At 38.7% G+C, this 21,537-nt stretch overlaps 1 protein-coding gene and 1 long non-coding RNA gene across 2 annotated transcripts in view; both read left to right on the forward strand.

Annotated features, from left to right (window-relative positions):
* LOC138959619 (acetylcholine receptor subunit alpha-type acr-16-like) overlaps positions 1–7,451 on the forward strand; it is a 24,301-nt gene extending 16,850 nt beyond the window's left edge. Inside the window, exon 6 of the mRNA XM_070331180.1 lies at positions 1–7,451. This exon is cut by the window's left edge and continues 520 nt beyond it. The gene's annotated coding sequence lies outside the window, so the exon portion shown is untranslated.
* The window catches only part of LOC138959624 (uncharacterized), a 345,659-nt gene that overhangs the window by 181,890 nt on the left and 142,232 nt on the right, over positions 1–21,537 (forward strand). The window lies entirely within an intron of this gene.

Genomic DNA, 21,537 nt, shown 5'->3' on the forward strand with positions numbered 1-21,537 from the left:
AAACGCTTTGTAGTGGTCAACTGTGAACGCGAACATGAACGCGAAAGTGAACGTGAACGTGAACGCGAAAGTGAACGTTAACTGTTAACGGTCTCTGTGTCTCTTCTCGTGAACGTGATGGTGAACGTGAACGTGAAAGTGAACGTGAAAGCGAAAGTGAACGTTAACGTTCACAGTTTCTGTGTCTCTTGTCGTGAGCGCGAAAGTGAACGTGAAAGCGAAAGTGAACGTTAACGTTAACGGTTTCTATGTCTCTTCTCGGTCCTGTCTTCGTGTGTCATGTATCGTGTATATACTGCCTGCATTCTGATGGACATGTGCTTGTACATAATTATATACTCTCTCGATTCTGTGCACCTGTAGATTTACAAACTATACGAATGCTAGTGTACCAGCGGCACAAACTGCTTAAAAACTACTTTATCTGTGTAGGTACGTTATTTGAATTCTGGTGTATTTGTCCATGTACATTATACCGCCTGGATTATAATGTACCTGTGCATGGACATACATGATTATGATGTACATGTAAATGTACATCATGCCTGGGCTCTGTTGTATCCGAACGTTTGCATACTGCTAAGATTATGGTATATATGTTCGTGTACATATACATACTTCCTAAGTTCACTCTATCTCTACCTTGTAAGAACTAATCGTCTGACTAACTCTCACAACTGATCGAATAAAGAATGTCTCTGCTGCTGTGTGAAAATGTGCGACGAAAGACGTGTCGACGAAATGTATCTCTCACTCAGTCATACTTCGATTTCTTGAAAGATGTGTTGATGACGTAACTATCCACTCTTGTACGCGCTTCTGTCTGGATTCCACCTTCGTGTGCAGAAGACAGGAATCAATATGATTGTGTCTAAAATATTGACCGACTTCAAAGTCATCTGAACTTGCCAGAAATAAGATTCACGCCTACACATGGAGTTACTTCAGCATACTGTAACACACAAAATAATGGTGACTTGGTGAATGTAAAGTCACGACGCACTAGGATTTACACGGACAACGAGTTCTGCAGTCGCCTATTATAATGTCAACACAAGCTTGTTTCATTACAAGACTGAGTTAGCGAACTGATTCAGACTCGATGAAAAAAAACTGAAAAAAAGACGGGTGTAAAAACCAAAATGCAATTTCGAAATCAACGGAAACTGCATTAAAAGATAAACACATAACGCAACCAACAACAACTGTACCCACACAAATACTATGGGATTCGAAGCTCTGTTCACAAGCGGGGGTAAATACTTATCATATGTCTTAACGTGTATCAAATGCAACCACAAAGGGGCATCACATTTGCACGAGAGAAGAATTGATTGCATTGTATTATGATATTTACAACGTATTGTTCAGATGTAATATGCACATTACGTTGAATAGTATTTAGTTTTGTACTGTAATCGTCGTGAAAGGACAAAAGGCCTTCCATAGTCTCACTGTTCTGGATTCGGATTCAATGAGTGTGTGATAGTTTTCGTTCGAATAGAATATTTCTCTAGATTTGTTGTGTTTTGTTTTTAACACATTTAGTCAATAGTTGACTAAATGAAATGCGGTGGACTGTGGATTGAGAGAGGAGCCGAATTGTATAATGCGTTCGTGCGTGCGTGCGTGTACATGTGTGGAGAGCGATTCACAGACAAAGTAATTGACTGATGGTAATGCAACTTTACATGTACATTGTTTTTCTCCAGATGATACTACCAGTCGGTATTCTTTTGTTAACAAAAAAACGCTTGATGACGTCATATCCTACTTTACAAAAATAGTTGAAACGGAACTGTGGCAACCGTTTTTAGCAAGACCTCTGAGTTAGCGTTGTCTCGGTCGAATGGCTTCCACCAGCCAATGACTTACTATTATCAGTGATACACGATCCACTATATTCAGTTTTAATCTTTTAGACCAACAGATTGACTAAATGTTTGGATATCGCGTTATGCAACTTGTTTTATAACAACCTGGTTGTGTAGTGAGTGTTGAGAATGGAAATACGTGAAACTTGGTATAGAGAACTAAACGGTGTCAGTTAGGTCTATTCCCTTGTAAATACTCTATACACGCGTCTGTTCAACATCGGAAGCTGTCATTCGTTTCGAAAGAACGAATATTGTGATACACTATTTTAATCTTACATGGACGGAATATTGCCACATTGTGTTTTGTACTATTAATCGAAGTGACTGTTATTTTCTAGTTATTGTTTTAAAATTTATTATCATCTGCTTTTTAAACAAGCTGCAATACATGCTAATCTGTCTATTGACATTAGTTGTATGTTGCGCTGAGTGTTATGACTAACTCTTTCCATGTACAGGTTAAAGCTTGAAACTAATTTAATTGAACATCTGAAGAAATTGATATTCATAGAATAACAATGCCAATGTTTAAAATAAAAATCGTAGCATTATAACACTTACATCATAAAAACAGGATATTTTTGAATTGAAGATATAATCTTTCGAGTAATTCAAACAAGCTAAACAGAAAAATCCTTGCACTTGAAACTCAGTATACTCTACATTGATTACTAAAACTCTCCTTTCTTCAAATCATTTATAGGCTTTAATAAATCTGAGAAAAATAATACATTATTTCATCACTTTTAATATTTAAGTCAAATTCCAATAGTATACCCAAATCTTATTGTTTTCCTAACTATAATCATCTAATGATTATTGTTGTTGTTATAATTAAGAAACAATATTTTTACAGATAAATCGCGTTTAGAATTTTGGCTAAAGAAACCAAATAATGCTTCTGTTTGATTCAAAAATATGTCGAGATCAATTTTCTTACAAAGAACATATTTGCATTATTTCCAAAAATAAATCGTGATACATTCATAATTATCAACATAAATGTTGATCCGATTCCTAATATATGTGTAAGGACAAAGTAACACAAATTGTACAACATAAAAACTAAGCAAGAAAAGTAGAGAAGAGTTCACTTGATCCGGATATTGTAATTCGGAAATGAAAACCTACAGCATTATTTAGATCACTAGAACTTCATCTAACTCTCTGGTTATCATCTAAATCTCTGGTTATCATCTAACTCTCTGGTTATCATCTAACTCTCTGGTTATCATCTAACTCTCTGGTTATCATCTAACTCTCTGGTTATTTGTTATCTCGAGTGCGTCATTTAGGGATTTGCTATAGGCACGCTCACAATATGAGTCATCGTTAACAGAGAGAACTATATCTACTCTTTGTATTTTGGTGTCGCTGTTTTAGGTATACATCATCGTAGACGGGGAAGTCTGCATGTAATGCTTTAGTGAGCGGTCTTGTAATGTATTGGTAGGACAAAAAAGATAGCTTTTGTTCTTACATTTTGTTAAAGGCTGACATATAGTCCTGTTTAATTAGTTTAATTACTTCCAGGGCTTTTCCCATCGTTGCGGGGATGTATAAATTAAGCTCCCTGCAAAGTTTTAGGTTTGAAGTCCATACCAATTACGAGACATAATTAATTCTTTATTGGATTGTTTAGCAACAGTTCTCCAGGACTTGGGTTATTTTTAGACCGTTGACGTCACGTCGTGACGTTTCGTAAACCAAAGATGGCGTCGGAGACAGTCAAAGCGCGGTTGCGTACAATGGCAAAAAAGATAGAAGTAAACCTGTCTGAAGCTGGCCACTAAATCTGCTGAGAAGAGAAAGTGGACTCCTTGCTTCATCACCAGCGCTGGGTCGCGCTGAAAGAAAGAGTGTTTTCGTCAGAGGCCCATCGCTTCAAATTGAGAACCAAGTACAAAGGGGATACTGAACTCGCCAAAGTTTTGCTGGACACGTGAGTACATAGGCCTATTAGAAAATTAGATGTACTTGTAGCTTGTCAGCTGAAGCCTGTGGCCTTATTCTTGCGAATATGTGCTGTGAGAGATCGTATATTTCCGCCTGTGCAATTTCCGGAAAACATCCACTTTCACTTTGAGACTGTTCTGTTTACATTCGACGCTATAAACACCACTTTGCAATACTGAAATAATGTTTTTTTGTGTTCGAAAGCTACATCCAATCGTTATTATATCCCCTTAGGTACAGTTTTATAACATTATTGGCACATGTAAACAATATGAATTAATTAATGAACGCTACGAATATGGCAGCCTTTAATATATGCTTTCATGTACTAGCTGTTTATTCTTGAATATACGATATATTATCTCTCATTTTAAGGCGGCACAGCAATGTTGGCATAGTTTGCATGTTACCATAACTGCTGCAAATGTTGTCATAACTTGATGTTGTATAATATATACTCCCGTATATCACTGTTAATATGCCAACACTCGTAGTTGTCAGAACGTTTCTGCATTTTTATTTCCTGCCTTGTAGTATGCAATACTAGAACGTATACTCTGGTTGAATCATGTGCATCGCTTGTTCGTATGTTCCCCCCGCGGGTTAGGGGGAAGAATTTACCCGATGCTCCCCAGCATGTCGTAAGAGGCGACTAACGGATTCTGATTCTCCTTTTACCCTTGTTAAGTGTTTCTTGTATAGAATCTAGTCAATTTTTGTAAAGATTTTAGTCAAGCAGTATGTAAGAAATGTTAAGTCCTTTGTACTGGAAACTTGCATTCTCCCAGTAAGGTTAATATATTGTACTACGTTGCAAGCCCCTGGAGCAATTTTTTTATTAGTGCTTTTGTGAACAAGAAACAATTGACAAGTGGCTCTATCCCATCTCCCCCCTTTCCCCGTCGCGATATAACCTTCGTGGTTGAAAACGACGTTAAACACCAAATAAGGAAAGAAAGTTCTTCGTATGTCTGAATATGGGTCTAAGGCCAAACAAAAATATATGTTGGTTTAGGGTAACATGACCAAAAAAATAGGGTCAGTAGGTCGGTTTTTTATTTTTTATTTTGTATTCTTAGTCTTGGTATGGTTTGCAAAATGTGTCAGAGGTTGTTGTTTTGTTGTTGATTTTTGTTGAGAAATGAAAACAAGTTTTAGGGTCGGCGGGAAAAAATTAAGGTCGGTCGGGTTACCCTAAACCAACATATATTTTTGTTTGGCCTAAAGTACATATATCACTCAAGATCCAGCCACGTGTTGGTGAAATTCTCAGCTGGTCGTTTTTCGCACATTAACACGAATTTTAAAATTCACTTTCATTTGTATTTTATAGACTAGTTATTTATTTATGTCAATTTTTGCCAGCTATTTATTTTCATATTTTGTTGGATCCACTGATTACTGAGGCCAACGCAGCTTTGTAAGTATTTATAACCAAACAGACAAAACAAACAAACACAACCTTTGAAATCCAGTTCTAACTATACTCCTCCGAAGTAAACAAAATCCTTTACTGAGAAGCTTTAACAGGAAAATGTTGTTAAACGATGCAACCCGTTTCAGTTGACTTGAAGCTCGATCAGGATGCGACTGTAATTTAGTTCGGATTGCAAGGTAAATGCAAAGTCCTTCCCGTGTAAAAGATTGGGTCCATCACCACAGATCTGTAAACAATATTACATGGGCGTTTACGTACCATCCTTCCACTTGGACTCGTGCCAAAATTCAACAGCCTGGCAGCTTATCTGTGCAAAGTGGGAATTGTTTTCCTAAATGTATTTCGTAACTGACGTCTATGTTAATCTGCGAAAATAAATTCAGCAAAGAAGTCTCACTCTGCTCTGGAAGCGGCCAGACTGTTGTTGATGCTTAGTGTATGTTTTTATTGTGTTGTTGTAACCCTTAAACGCATGCTGATTTCCTAAATCTTTGAAGCATCGGTGTCTTCAGCTGCTGTAGTTTAGAACTGCGTTTTCTGTGTTTTTACAAATCTTCGATTATGATTCTTGCGTGACCTATATTATTTAATTAGGTCACGAGCGCAAGGGGGAAAACGGGTCTGTTCTAAATACTGTATCTATGTGAGTGTGTGTACATTATTAACGGTTTTAACGTACATTCTGTCAATTCTCATTGTGAAGATTCATTAGCAGATTAAGCAATTGTTATATACTATGTGTATGTCCCTGACACTCCCGGCATTATGTTGTTTTATTTCTTTATTTTTGCGCACACAAGACGACCATATTGCTGACCCAAGTTTATAAGAACAACAACAAACACACACACTAACACGCACCCACAAGACAATAATAACGACAACAACAACAACAACAACAACAACAACAACAACAACAACAACAACAACAAGCAAACACATGATGAAACAAGCACGCAAGCAATGATGCACTAATATTTTTTTTCTTTTCGCAAATGATGAGCATTATTTTCTTTCTTAGTTTAACACAGTTAATGTCCATAAGTTGCCTCCGTTGTATGTTAATTGTTCCTGTTTTGGTGTGAAGAATAACTTTGTCAATGTGTGTTTGCAATAATGTTTAGATAACCGTCTTTGTACATAATGTGTGTATTATTATAGTACATCACCTTATCATATGCCGGCATCATAGCTTATGTCTGACTTTGAATCACCAGGTCAGCATTTATTCGGATTGTTGAATAATCGAGGATTTTATTTAAGTATCTTTAAGTATTGTTTCGTTGCGAATCGCAAATCCTTGAGCACATTATGTACATGAATTGTCTAACTGTTCAGGCACCCACATTATGTCTACCAACTCTGTCGCATTGTCAATAAATTATAATGCTTAATTGTTAAAACTTGTTGAAGGATGTATCATTATTACAGTCGACAAATCAATGTTTGACTTGCATGTTCTTTCTACTGCTTAGGATTTCTGCATTTCTTGAGATCGTAAAGGTTTAAGAGCATTCCCGTGTTTTAAAAGGATGCATGTTTATCAACATGTTTGTACAAATAATATTTTTCAGGCGCACTCTAAAGCTATGATAAGTATTTTTCCGTGGTATTTCTGTTCACGGCAATCCCGCAAAATGTGGTTCACCCTGTTCTTCGCCTTCCGTCCTCCTCTCTCAAACAAATTAAAACACTTTCTGTTTCTATGTACTCCGCTATTCAACCTACTATCGACATCCACACACTAAAGGTCTGCTGGTGACACACACAATGTTAACAACAAAAGAGATGCTTGCTCACCATGATATAGACAACGCAACTGTCTACGGTTTCTGCAGGACCAATGTAGTAAAATATAAAACCAAAAGCAAAACAGAACACAACAAAATAAGGCAATACATAAGGCATACACAGTACACACCTGGAACACAGGTTCAAAGTGTTGACATCTAAAACAGTGCTGACCACTGAAATCCACGCTCACGATGATAGAAATAGTAACAACGCCGAGAAGGGTAAGAAGCTAAGCATGTGCTTAACTTCCCCTGCTGGATATTCTGTACCACATTAGCCCTACCCCGAACTGCCTGTCACCTTTCCTAAGCCACATTCTGTGACCTTTGCAAGGTTTTCGTTGATTCAAAAAATCGAAGACGACTGTTGCACCACACTTTGAAGTAATCCCACACTTTGAAGTAAATTACTTCAAAGTGTGGGGATGTGCCCCACACTTTGAAGTAAACCCATTTTTTACTTCAAAGTGTGGGGGGATCTTCCCACACTTTGAAGTAAACTCAGTTTTTACTTCAAATTGTGGGGGGATCTTCCCACACTTTGAAGTAACTTACTTCAAAGCGTGGGACTTTTGCATCGCCTGTTTGAGCCTGATGATTTTGTCAAAAAAAATGGCAAAGTCTTTTGGATGAGTGAACAGAAAAAGTGAGCGAGCCAAGAAACATAGTGATGTTTGTTATCAGGCTTTAAAGCCATATGTACTCGATGACTATACACGCTAATTGCTTTACCAACAGCTGGAGACATGCTAAATTAAGTTCCCTGCAAAATATTGTGGTCTAGGACCCCTTCAATGTTGAGATATGTTAATTTTCATTTTGATCTGGATCGTCCTATTTATAGATTTGCCAACAGAGGTAGCGTTGACGCAAGGGAAATAACTCCGCGTCTTTGTTTACATCCAAAGTTTTTGAGACTCTAAAACAAGCTGTAATGCATGTATATGGTCCGCGCATGGCGACATATCGTCATTACATGGTCTTATGGTGCGTTTGACATCGATTATGGGCAAACTACACTTTGTAAACACGGGAGCGCGTACATATGCCTTTAAGCAATGTCCCATTGTTGAATGTGACGAAAACTCGTGGTGACGATTTTAAAACATGTTGGGTCACACATGGTCCAATATTACATGGTCCAACCTTACATGGTCCAACCTTACATGGTCCAACCTTACATGATCCAATCTTACATGGTCCAATCTTACATGGTCCAATCTTACATGGTCCAATAATATATATATGGACCATGTAAGATTGGACCATGTAAGGTTGGACCATGTAAGATTGGACCATGTAAGATTGGACCATGTTTGTTTGTTTGTTTGTTTGCTTAACGCCCAGCCGACCACGAAGGGCCATATCAGGGATGTGCATGCTGCTTTGACATATAACGTGCGCCACACACAAGACAGAAGTCGCAGCACAGGCTTCATGTCTCACCCAGTCACATTATTCTGACACCGGACCAACCAGTCCTAGCACTAACCCCATAATGCCAGACGCCAGGCGGAGCAGCCACTAGATTGCCAATTTAAAAGTCTTAGGTATGACCCGGCCGGGGTTCGAACCCACGACCTCCCGCTCACTGGGCGGACGCCTTACCACTAGGCCACCGTGTTGCGGTTTGGATCATGTAAGGTTGGACCATGTAAGGTTGGACCATGTAATATTGGACCATGTAAGATTGGACCATGTAAGGTTGGACCATGTAAGATTGGACCATGTAAGGTTGGACCATGTAAGATTGGACCATGTAAGATTGGACCATGTAAGATTGGACCATGTAAGGTTGGACCATGTAATATTGGACCATGAAATGTTGGACCATGTAAGGTTGGACCATGTAATATTGAACCATGTAAGGTTGGACCATGTAAGGTTGGACCATGTAAGGTTGGACCATGTTATATTGGACCATGTAAGATTGGACCATGTAAGGTTGGACCATGCAAGGTTGGACCATGCAAGATTGGACCATGTAAGATTGGACCATGTAAGTTTGGACCATGCAAGGTTGGACCATGTAAGATTGGACCATGTAAGATTGGACCATGTAAGATTGGACCATGTAAGATTGGACCATGTAAGGTCGGACCATGTAAGGTTGGACCATGTAAGATTGGACCATGTAAGATTGGACCATGCGTGACCCAACATGTTTTAAAATCGTCACCACGAGTTTTCGTCACACTCAACAATGGGACATTGCTTAAAGCCTGATAACAAACATCATTATGTTTCTTGGCTCGCTCACTTTTTCTGTTCACTCATCCAAAAGACTTTGCCATTTTTTTTGACAAAATCATCAGGCTCAAACAGGCGATGCAAAAGTCCCACGCTTTGAAGTAAGTTACTTCAAAGTGTGGGAAGATCCCCCCACAATTTGAAGTAAAAACTGAGTTTACTTCAAAGTGTGGGAAGATCCCCCCACACTTTGAAGTAAAAAATGGGTTTACTTCAAAGTGTGGGGCACATCCCCACACTTTGAAGTAATTTACTTCAAAGTGTGGGATTACTTCAAAGTGTGGTGCAACAGACGACAGAACGTGTACCTAGTAAAGTATGCGTGGTTCGGTAGCTGCGGCTTCTATTACACGTTACCTTGTCTCAGCCAAGTAGGACTTTGTACATACCAACGAGAAGAAGCCTGTATGTACGAATCGTTCATTGCAACTAACATAATATTATGGCCGTCTCATCTATGTCTATTGCATAGCTAAATTCGAGTTTATTACAGTGTATGCTTAGTAATATTAAGCTATTAACTAGTTATATAGCCAATTCTTCACCGGGCAGTTCCACACATGTTTGAATGTCTCTTTTAGCACTGACTGTTCTCTGTCAAATTAACTGCCCAAAAACTTGATCACGCGGACATTTATTGAGACTGTATTTGTATATGTATCAAACTGAGCGATAAAAATCAATTTGAAAGAATGTTCATAGTTGTTTTCTTTGCGTTTGTGTGTGTGTGTGTGTGTGTGTGTGTGTGTGTGTGTGTGTGTGCGCGTGTGTGTGTGTGTGTGTGTGTGTGTGTGTATGTGTGTGTGTGTGTGTGTGTGTGTGTGTGTGTGTGCGCGCGTGTGTGTGCGCGCGTCTGTGTCTGTGTCTGTATATACTAGAGGAATACCCGGCTTCGCCGGGTGAATCGCGAGACAGAGACAGACAGCGTGGCGGTTCGCCGTCTTAGAGCACGTGTTGAACATTTTCATCCACCAGTTTGTGCCCACACAAAGGAAGGCAAGAACATACAGAGAGACAAAAGCCGCCAGACCCCATCACAAACAGAACTCTACAATCCACAGGTGTTGCCTGGCGAGCTAGCTATAAATAGCTCACAACTTCTAAGGCGAACAACTCTGCAGAGTCTGCTGTGAAGGGCGACGGTAGTCTCCCTGTCACACTCGACCCCCTTTGAATGAACTTTGTCCCCAAAGTTCCGAACCATGCACCCGCCAAGCTTAGGTCCCTCCCAGGTTGGTGGAATGGGAAGAGCACGAAAATGATTCAGTGGCCTGAACATTTTATGTCGAGTCCCATCACTGTCGACGACGCCAAATGTAACCGAGTGCCTAAACACCACAATCACCTTTGAAGGCGAAGTCCACTCAAACGGGATTGAGAATTTTAGAGCTTATTTCTAAGCCCTATAATAACTGTTATGGCTTCTCAAAGGAAGGCCAGAACATACAGCGAGACAAAAGCCGCCAGACCCCATCACAAACAGAACTCTACAATTCACAGGTGTTGCCTGTTTGTTCATTATAAAAATAAATACATTATGATTAATATCATTACTAGTCAACTTAAATTAAGGCTCAAAACATGTCTTAAGATGGATGTTATTTAGTGTAATGAAGAGATTATAAAAACAAAACAAAAAGCTATGAGAAAGAAAATATGAAAGAATTATGCCCATTCTCCAGTGAAAGTTCTGCTGATTGTGGTAACTTTTTTTTCTGTCTAAAACAGGCGTTGGAAAGAAGTTTGAATACTGTGTCCAATCTACACCGGAGGGTCCAGGCGAGTGGAAAAGGTGAAGGCTAAGTGGAAAACAACCATGTCAGCTCAAGGGGCATGGAGACAGCTTCCTGAAATGCCTTCACAGTGACTTGTTTGATGAACCACGAGCCTGGATAATAAAAGGTAAACAAAGAAATTTTAACATTCACTACTCAAGATGACCTCACCGAGATTTTTTCTTTGACATGTATGAAAGTCTACAGGTGATATTAGCATGTATATTTTTACATTTAGTCAAGTTTTGACTAAATGTTTTAACGTAGAGGGGGAATTGAGACGAGGGTCGTGGTGTATGCGTGTGTGTGTCTGTCTGTCTGTCTGTCTGTCTGTGCGTGTGTGTGGGTAGAGCGATTCAGACTAAACTACTGGACCGATCTTTATGAAATTTTACATGAGAGTTCCTGGGAATGACATCCCCGGACATATTTTTCTTTGTTTCGAGGAATGTCTGTGATGACGTCATATCCGGCTTTTTGTAAAAGTTGAGGCGGCATTGTCACACCCTCATTTTTCAATCAAATTGATTGACATTTTGGCCAAGCAATCTTCGACGAAGGCCAAACTTCGGTATTGCATTTCAGCTTGGTGGCTTAAAAATTAATTAATGACTTTTGTCATTAAAAATCTGACAATTGTAAAAAAAAATTTGTTTTCTATAAAACGATCCAAATTTACGTTCATCTTATTCTTCATCATTTTCTGATTCCCAAAACATATAAATATGTTATATTTGGATTAAAAACAAGCTCTGAAAATTAAAGATATAAAAATTATGATCAAAATTAAATTTTCCAAATCAATTTAAAAACACTTTCATCTTATTCCTTGTCGGTTCCTGATTCCAAACACATATAGATATGATATGTTTGGATTAAAAACACGCTCAAAAAGTTAAAACGAAGAGAGGTACAGAAAAGCGTGCTATCCTTCTCAGCGCAACTACTACCCCGCTCTTCTTGTCAATTTCACTGCCTTTGCCACGAGTGGTGGACTGACGATGCTACGAGTATACGGTCTTGCTGAAAAAATGCATTGCGTTCAGTTTCATTCTGTGAGTTCGACAGCTTGACTAAATGTTGTATTTTCGCCTTACGCGACTTATTTTCTCCTTCTCTTGTATTAAACTTCAAGCTTAAGTTTTGCCATTCTACCCTCACACCTTACTTTTTCATCAGGTTAACTGAACGAGCTGTTTGAGGGGGTGGTGATCCTAACAATGGCCTATGGCAACACTGGCCTATGGCAGCTACAACAAAGCTCTGCATACACAGCGAGACTACAATGCAACAGTGCCCAGACTTTGACTGCTACAGCTAGACCAGTTGACAAAGCTCAAGTTGTCACCAAGCAGGACGCCCCAACTGGGCGACCAACTAGATAGACTGAGGCTGCCTATCTCCAAATCTGACAAAGCAAGAATTGTTACGCAAGCTCCACATTTCTGTTTTCAGTTTTAGCCGACCTTAAGTATGCAATGGTTATGCACCCCCCCACACACACACACACACACACACCCCCCGCAGTTGAAAGTTGTAATGTACCTTTTATTTATCTTACATATGTGAAGCCTGTGTAGCTCTGTGACAGAAAGGGTCTCTGATGGCAGCGACCAGACAGGCAGGAAGAACTTTCCTGTTCTTTCGGCAAGTCAGTATGCAACTTGTCTGTATGTCCTGAACACATCAAAACATTTTCTTTAATTTAAGCTACATAATATCATGTGGATACACTGATTGGGTGTAAATAATAACAGCAATTGGTACAGTCAATTCACTAAATGTGCAACAGAACCCTAATCATCAGACATTTTACAACAGCAACATTCAACAGTCCTTTTACTTTCCTGAATGTCATTATTATTTATTAAAACATGCATCTAGAGCAACATACATATATATCTTCTTTTATTAAAGTTCACCTGAAATTCAGGCTGCTTTCCCATGCAAAGTACAAATGCAAGTGTCCATAAACCAGGGTTTAATATATGTAGTATGTGAGTGAGTTCTGATGAAAACGTGATTGTGTTGTAATAATTGATTATTACTGAGTGTTGATGTTACAATGATTACATTATAAAAACAACAACAACAGAACAATGTGAAGAGCAAACTTCTTCTGTGGGCATGCAAGCGAGTTAATTATTGTGTGTGTGAAACTATATGTAACTGAGTGTTACACATTTAAATTACAACAGTTGTTCAGTTTAAATTTTCTTGGTAGCCTTTAAAAACAACAACAAATACATACATTTAAAAATCAAACAAATATAGGCACCTCAAAAAAGTTGTATGTACACCTTCGTGGCTGGTGATGCATTCTTGCTCCGCTGCAAGTTTTCATTCTACAATGTACCTCAGGGTAGCTTCCTCTCTCTCCTCTTCTGCCCCTCCCACACAATACAACCCGTACAGTGGCCACTCTGACACAAGTCTCTGAAATCAAGAACAGTTAAAACTGCGATGAGCTGTTGTTCTTTTACTCGTGAATGCAATGCAGGAACACTTACACAATATCCCACTTATTCGCGAGTGCGTTGACATTTCAGTCCACAAACAATCATGAGCAAAAAGACGAGAGTGAAAAAATAGCACAGACTCGAAAGCAGACGATAAGTTCAGCACAGAGAGCGGGCGTGTTTACCTTTGATCGCTGAGACAAAAACAGAGTCGCAATTTTCATCGTCACTGTTTTCACTACTGCTGGAAGTGGCCTCCTCATATTCCGTGCTTGATTCGAGGAGAGAAACTGGTAGTTCGAACATGTACGGTTCAATTTCGTCTGCAGTTACGCTTGTTGCCATGTTGGTGCAGCAACTACCATCCTGACACTGTATGACGTCACGGATAATTTATTCATAAGCCAGTCTCGCGAAGATAACGAGACACAATGGCGGGTCGTTTTGAAAAAGAAATCCGTCGCTTCGGTCACAAAATTCGTCGGATTACGATTCCGAAGTAAACCAAACATTGTTGAAGACGGTAAGAAAGCGGTTTTCTAACTAACTGCAAACATCGGGAAGTGTTCGGTCGCGCAGGAACACGATTCGAAGCTTTTTTGACGCTAAAACAGCATGGTCTGGTCCTTTAATGTCATCTTTATCACGCAAAAACATGGTCACATCATCGGCATACAAAATTGCCTTCAAAATCTTGTTAAACATATGCAATTCTTCTGAATCGTCAGTTTCAATGTCCAAACCTTTTACTTTAGAACCTTTTCGAAATCGGGTTGCAAGCAACTCAATTCCAATAACAAAAGCTAGTGCACGTGGTGAGAAAGGACAACCTTGTCGCACCCCACAGCTGACTTCAAAATCATTTGAGAGCCAACCGTTGTATCCAATGCAGCTTCTTGTGCTACTGAACACTACTTCTACCCAACGCAACAAATCTGTTCCAAACCCGTATCTCGTATACAGGCATATAACATACTAGATGATTACCCGCTTCGCCGGGTACCGGCTTCGCCGGGAAGAAGTAGAGCCGAATACCAGGCTGCGCCTGGGACCCGGCAAAGCCGGGTGTACGCCGGCGCACGAAGGAAAGGAGATAAACGCGCAAAACACTGGAGACCTTCTAAAAATAGTAACGTGCAGTGACCTTCTAAAAATAGTAACGTAGTAACGGGAATATGGATTGACGCCACACGGAGGAAGGGAGATAATCGCGGCTGAAAACACTGGAGAAGATAAGGAAGAGTTACTGGTAGTGGATCCCGACAACAAAAATAAACAAGTCGCGTAAGGCGAAAATACAACATTTAGTCAAGCTCAGTCGAACTCACAGAATGAAACTGAACGCACTGCATTTTTTCACAATGACCGTAGTCTGCCGCTTGTGCAAAACGGAGTGAAACTGACGAGCCTGTTCAGCGCTGTAGTGGTTTCGCTGTGCTGCATAGCACGCTTTTCTGTACCTCTCTTCGTTTTAACTTTCTGAGCGTGTTTTTAATCCAAACAGATCATATCTATATGTTTTTGGAATCAGGAACCGACAAGGAATAAGATGGAATTGATTTTAAATCGATTTTGGAAATTTAATTTTGATCATAATTTTTATATTTTTAATTTTCAGAGCTTGTTTTTAATCCAAATATAACATATTTATATGTTTTTGGAATCAGAAAATGACGAAGAATAAGATGAAATTGTTTTTGGATCGTTTACAAAAAAAATAATTTTAATTACAAGTTTCCGATTTTTAATGACCAAACTCACTCATTAGTTTTTAAGCCACCAAGCTGAAATGCAATACCAAACCCCGGCCTTTGTCGAAGATTGCTTTGCCAAAATTTCAATCAATTTGATTGAAAAATGAGGGTGTGACAGTGCCACCTCAACTTTTACAAAAAGCCGGACATGACGTCATCAAAGACATTTATCGAAAAAAAGAAACAAACGTCCGGGGATATCATTCCTAGGAACTCTCATGTCAAATTTCATAAAGATCGGTCCAGTAGTTTGGTCTGAATCGCTCTACACACACCCACACAGACACACACACACACACACACACACACACACACACACACACACACACACACACACACACACACACACATACACCACGACCCTCGTCTCGATTCCCCCCTCTATGTTAAAACATTTAGTCAAAACTTGACTAAATGTAAAAACAAAAAAAATCGGTTCAGCGCGCACAGCGCTGCGCGCTGAGAGCACGTGTTGAAATATCTCATCGATGAGGTTGTGTCCGGGGTGTAGCTGAATACGGTGTCCAAATTTGAAAAAGATCCACCGAGAACTTTGGCCGTGCATCGCGAACAGACAGACAGACAGACAGACAGACAGACAGACACTAGTCGTATATATATATATATATATAAACTCGTTCGATATGCTGTCAAATGCTTTTTTTTTTTAAATCCAATGCAAGTACAAAACCAGGTTTTTCTTGTAAACTAAAATGTTCAATAACATCATCTATTGTTCTCAGCGTTTGTCTTGTCTGTCTGTCTGTCTGTCTGTCTGTCTGTCTGTCTGTCTGTCTGTCTGTCTGTCTCTCTCTCTTTCTCTCTCTCTCTCTCTCTCTCTCTCTCTCTCTCTCTCTCTCTCTCTCTCTCTCTCTCTCTCTCTCTCTCTCTCCTCTTTGTCAATCCCTCCCACATCTTCGTACCCTTCCCTCGACTTATTTTTTCTTGCGTCGTCTAATATTTTTGTTGTTATTTCCCCGATTTTGTTTAATCTTATTCTTATTTTGTTTATTTCCTACCTGGTTTTTTTTCAACGTTTCTTCATGTTTGAGTTACTCTCTCTTTCTCTCTCTCTCTTTCTCTTTCTGTCTCTTTTCCTTTCTGTCTGTCTGTCTGTCTGTCTGTTTGTCTCTGTCTCTCTCTGTCTCTGTCTCTCTCTCTCTCTCTCTCTCTCTCTCTCTCTCTCTCTCTCTCTCACTTTCTGTCTCTTTCTATCTCTCTATCTGTCTCTTTCTGTGTTTCTGTGTCTCTCTGTCTCTGTCTCTGTCTCTCTGTCTCTCTCTCTCTCTCTCTCTCTCTCTCTCTCTCTCTCTCTCTCTCTCTCTCTCTCTCTCTCTCTCTCTCTCTCTCTCTCTCTCTCTCTCTCTCTCTCTCTCTTTGTCTTTTCTGCCACTCCCCGCTCCCCGTCTTCGCTCTACAACATCATGGTCGTATTTTCTTTTCTTTTTCCTTTGAAGTCCTTTACCTTTCTCCCCTTGTCTTAGTTCTGTTTTTGTTTTACCTAGTAAACATTTTCGGAGTGTTCACCCCTACTACTGCTAAAGGCAATTCCAAGAGGGTGCCATCATTAAAAGCCAGGGCTTGAAGAGTTTCCTCTCCCTGTCACTTTCGTTCCGGAAGTTCCAGACAGCAGGAAAGCTTGTTTGCGACAGCGACAAAGTCAGGAGAGAGAAGCCTGCAAGCACTTAACGTCGCCGGTTCTGTACTGTTCTTTTTTTATATTTAGTCAAGTTTTGACTAAATATTTTAACATCGAGGGGGAATCGAAACGAGGGTATGGTGTATGTGTGTCTGTGCGCGTGTGTGTGTGTGTGTGTGTGTGTGTCTGTCTGTGTGTGTGTAGAGCGATTCAGACTAAACTACTGGGCCGATCTTTATGAAATTTGACATGAGAGTTCCTGGGTATGATGTCCCCGGAATTTATTTTCTTTTTTTCGATAAATACTTTTGATAACGTCATATCCGGCTTTTTGTAAAAGTTGAGGCGGCACTGTCACACCCTCATTTTTCAATCAAATTGAAATTTTGGCAAAGCAATCTTCGACGAAGCCCGGGGTTTGGTATTGCATTTCAGCTTGGTGGCTTAAAAACTAATGAGTGAGTTTGGTCATTAAAAATCGGAAACTTGTAATTAAAATCATTTTTTTTATTAAACGATCCAAAAACAATTTTATCTTATTCTTCGTCATTTTATGATTTCCAAAACATATACATATGTTATATTTGCCTAAAAACAAGCTCTGAAAATTAAAAATATAAAAATTATGATCAAAATTAAATTTCCCAAATCGTTTTAAAAACTATTTCATCTTATTCCTTGTCGGTTTCTGATTCCAAAAACATATAGATATGATATGTTTGGATTAAAAACACGCTCAGAAAGTTAAAACGAAGAGAGGTACAGTAAAGCGTGCTATGAAGCACAGCGCAATCGCTACCGCGCCAAACAGGCTCGTCACTTTCACTGCCTTTTGCACTAGCGGCGGACTACGTTCAGTTTCATTCTGTGAGTTCGACAGCTTGACTAAATGTTTTATTTTCGCCTTACGCGACTTGTATGTTCTTCTTTTTGACCCAGAGAGTAGACAAGGGACTTCTGGGATGTTGCAATCCCTCGTTTTTACATTTAGTCAAGTTTTGACTAAATATTTTAACATAGAGGGGGAATCGAGACGAGGGTCGTGGTGTATGTGTGTGTGTGTGTCTGTGTGTGTGTGTGTCTGTGTGTGTGTGTGTGTAGAGCGATTCAGACTAAACTACTGGACCGATCTTTATGAAATTTGACATGAGAGTTCCTGGGTATGAAATCCCCGAACGTTTTTTTCATTTTTTTGATAAATGTCTTTGATGACGTCATATCCGGCTTTTCGTGAAAGTTGAGGCGGCACTGTCACGCCCTCATTTTTCAACCAAATTGGTTGAAATTTTGGTCAAGTAATCTTCGACGAAGCCCGGGGTTCGGTATTGCATTTCAGCTTGGTGGCTTAAAAATTAATTAATAACTTTGGTCATTAAAAATCTGAAAATTGTAAAAAAAAAAAAAAATTTTATAAAACGATCCGAATTTACGTTTATCTTATTCTCCATCATTTGCTGATTCCAAAAACATATAAATATGTTATATTCGGATTAAAAACAAGCTCTGAAAATTAAATATATAAAAATTATTATCAAAATTAAATTGTCCAAATCAATTTAAAAACACTTTCATCTTATTCCTTGTCGGTTCCTGATTCCAAAAACATATAGATATGATATGTTTGGATTAAAACCACGCTCAGAAAGTTAAAACAAAGAGAGGTACAGAAAAGCGTGCTATCCTTCTTAGCGCAACTACTACCCCGCTCTTCTTGTCAATTTCACTGCCTTTGCCATGAGCGGTGGCCTGACGATGCTACGAGTAAAATGGCATTGCGTTTCATTCTGTGAGTTCGACAGCTACTTGACTAAATATTGTATTTTCGCCTTACGCGACTTGTTATATTTAGTCAAGTTTTGACTAAATATTTTAACATCGAGGGGGAATCGAAACGAGGGTCGTGGTGTATGTGCGTGTGTCTGTCTGTCTGTCTGTCTGTGTGTGTGTGTGTGTAGAGCGATTCAGACTAAACTACTGGACCGATCTTTATGAAATTTGACATGAGAGTTCCTGGGTATGATATCCCCGAACGTTTTTTTCATTTTTTTGATAAATGTCTTTGATGACGTCATATCCGGCTTTTCGTGAAAGTTGAGGCGGCACTGTCACGCCCTCATTTTTCAACCAAATTGGTTGAAATTTTGGTCAAGTAATCTTCGACGAAGCCCGGGGTTCGGTATTGCATTTCAGCTTGGTGGCTTAAAAATTAATTAATGACTTTGGTCATTAAAAATCTGAAAATTGTAAAAAAAAATAAAAATTTATAAAACGATCCAAATTTACGTTGATCTTATTCTCCATCATTTGCTGATTCCAAAAACATATAAATATGTTATATTCGGATTAAAAACAAGCTCTGAAAATTAAATATATAAAAATTATTATCAAAATTAAATTGTCCAAATCAATTTAAAAACACTTTCATCTTATTCCTTGTCGGTTCCTGATTCCAAAAACATATAGATATGATATGTTTGGATTAAAAACACGCTCAGAAAGTTAAAACAAAGAGAGGTACAGAAAAGCGTGCTATCCTTCTTAGCGCAACTACTACCCCGCTCTTCTTGTCAATTTCACTGCCTTTGCCATGAGCGGTGGCCTGACGATGCTACGAGTAAAATGGCATTGCGTTTCATTCTGTGAGTTCGACAGCTACTTGACTAAATATTGTATTTTCGCCTTACGCGACTTGTTACATTTAGTCAAGTTTTAACTAAATGTTTTAACATAGAGGGGGAATCGAGACGAGGGTCGTGGTGTATGTGTTTCTGTCTGTGTGTCTGTTAGTCACCTGGCTGGCTATAGTGGGAGGGTTACTTTTGGTGGTCACATTAGATATTATGTTTTTTGGAAAGTTCGTTTTATTTGCAGCCACAGTTCGGTAAACGACAAATGGCTAAACCCAACCACCTAAGAATGAGAAGCGTTTTTGTAACATGACCCATATTCTGCAAAATGCAGCCATGACGCAGGGGGTAGGTTACAAAAAAACGTCATGTACCGCTTGACTGCATACGGATATAAGCAAATTATACCTTAAACGAAAGCTAAAGATTGTTGCCATCAGGCAGCAAGTAAAATGCCTAATTCGTATACACAGTTTTATTTTTAACAACATCTGTATAACATGCGGACGACAAAACAGGAAATGCCATTTTCTCAATCGATATGTATAGCTAACTGAACGCCTGGTTGAAACCGCAATCAAAAACATCTTGAAAATTGTTTATTCTCACAGCTAGAATTATTTTACATCAACAATTGTTAATTTACTGAGGAAAACAACAGTCATATAAGATAAATTATGGATGATTCTGAATCAACTCCGAAAACCGAACCGGGTCGAAGCAAAAAAGAGTTTACACATACACAGGCTTGAAAAAGGATAATTTGGTTCAATCTGTTAGATTTTTACCCATAACGTTAAAGATCAGCTCAATATAAAAGGAAAGTGATCATTGTAAAAGGATTTTGCTATCGCAAAATAATTCAACTTCCGGTTTTACCACATGGCGTCCATAATATTATCAATTTATTACATAGCGTGCATTTGTCAGAAATTATACTAAATGTTAGAAGCGATCTTAAAGTGAAAGTAACGTTTAATAAAAGTATGCGCATTTACTTATTGATTGATATATGACTAAAATAATGGACATGTAATTTAAACGTACAAAACGACATTTTGTACACTACCTCTCTAAAAAAAACGCGACTATGACCGACCGATATGTATGTGTAAATTAGGTCATTGTTAGTGATGAAAACGGGTTTTCTTTAAAAGATAACACGCAAACTGTGAAGTTCAAGGCCATAAATGATTTTAGTACGACTTCTTCAAAACAGGTCTGTTTTTCACTCCACCAGTTTCAGTTTTAATAAAATATATGTATAGCTGTCATTTTCAAAAAGCCTTATCTGCAATTCACTTAACCAAATACACCATGAACCCAGAAGATATTAGAGTGAGACACTTCACAGTGAAATATGTTATGATTCCCCTTATTTCAAAATATATGCATTTTAATTGGCAGACACGATTCACGTCGTAGGTACGTGTCGTCTGGTGAGGCAACTGTTAGCATTTTTTGTCGTAAGAATTGACATTTTTAAACATAAATCATGGACAAAAAACTAATTCTACAAAAAGTGCAGGTTTTCTTGGTATAGTCAGTTAAAGCATCTTAAAATTCAAGAAATTGTGCAATTACGTGTATGTATTTGAAATGGCAGACAATATTGAATGAAAGTGATTTTTGACTGATTGAAACCCTACCCCCACTAACAAAATGGACCCTGAGATTAGGGGTGTTAGTTAAAGATGACTGAATAATGGCTATGCTTTTCCCCTAAAGTATTCAAAACCTAAACATATACATAGGCAAGATGTTCTACGTTAACACAATTAACTTTTTAAACATATACATATGCTTAGTACACGATACTTCCGGTTTTTCTACCGGATGACTTGTACATTTAGGGGGTAAACACCTTATCGTAGAAAAAGCTTTATTTTCAAAAAGTGCAAGTAATTATTAAAAATCATACATAATATTTATATATAGGAGTTAATTTTCCTTCGAAAGTCATTTTTTC

Source organism: Littorina saxatilis, linkage group LG2 (genome assembly GCF_037325665.1).
Source record: "Littorina saxatilis isolate snail1 linkage group LG2, US_GU_Lsax_2.0, whole genome shotgun sequence".
In the NCBI taxonomy this organism is placed as follows: Eukaryota; Metazoa; Mollusca; class Gastropoda; order Littorinimorpha; family Littorinidae; genus Littorina; species Littorina saxatilis.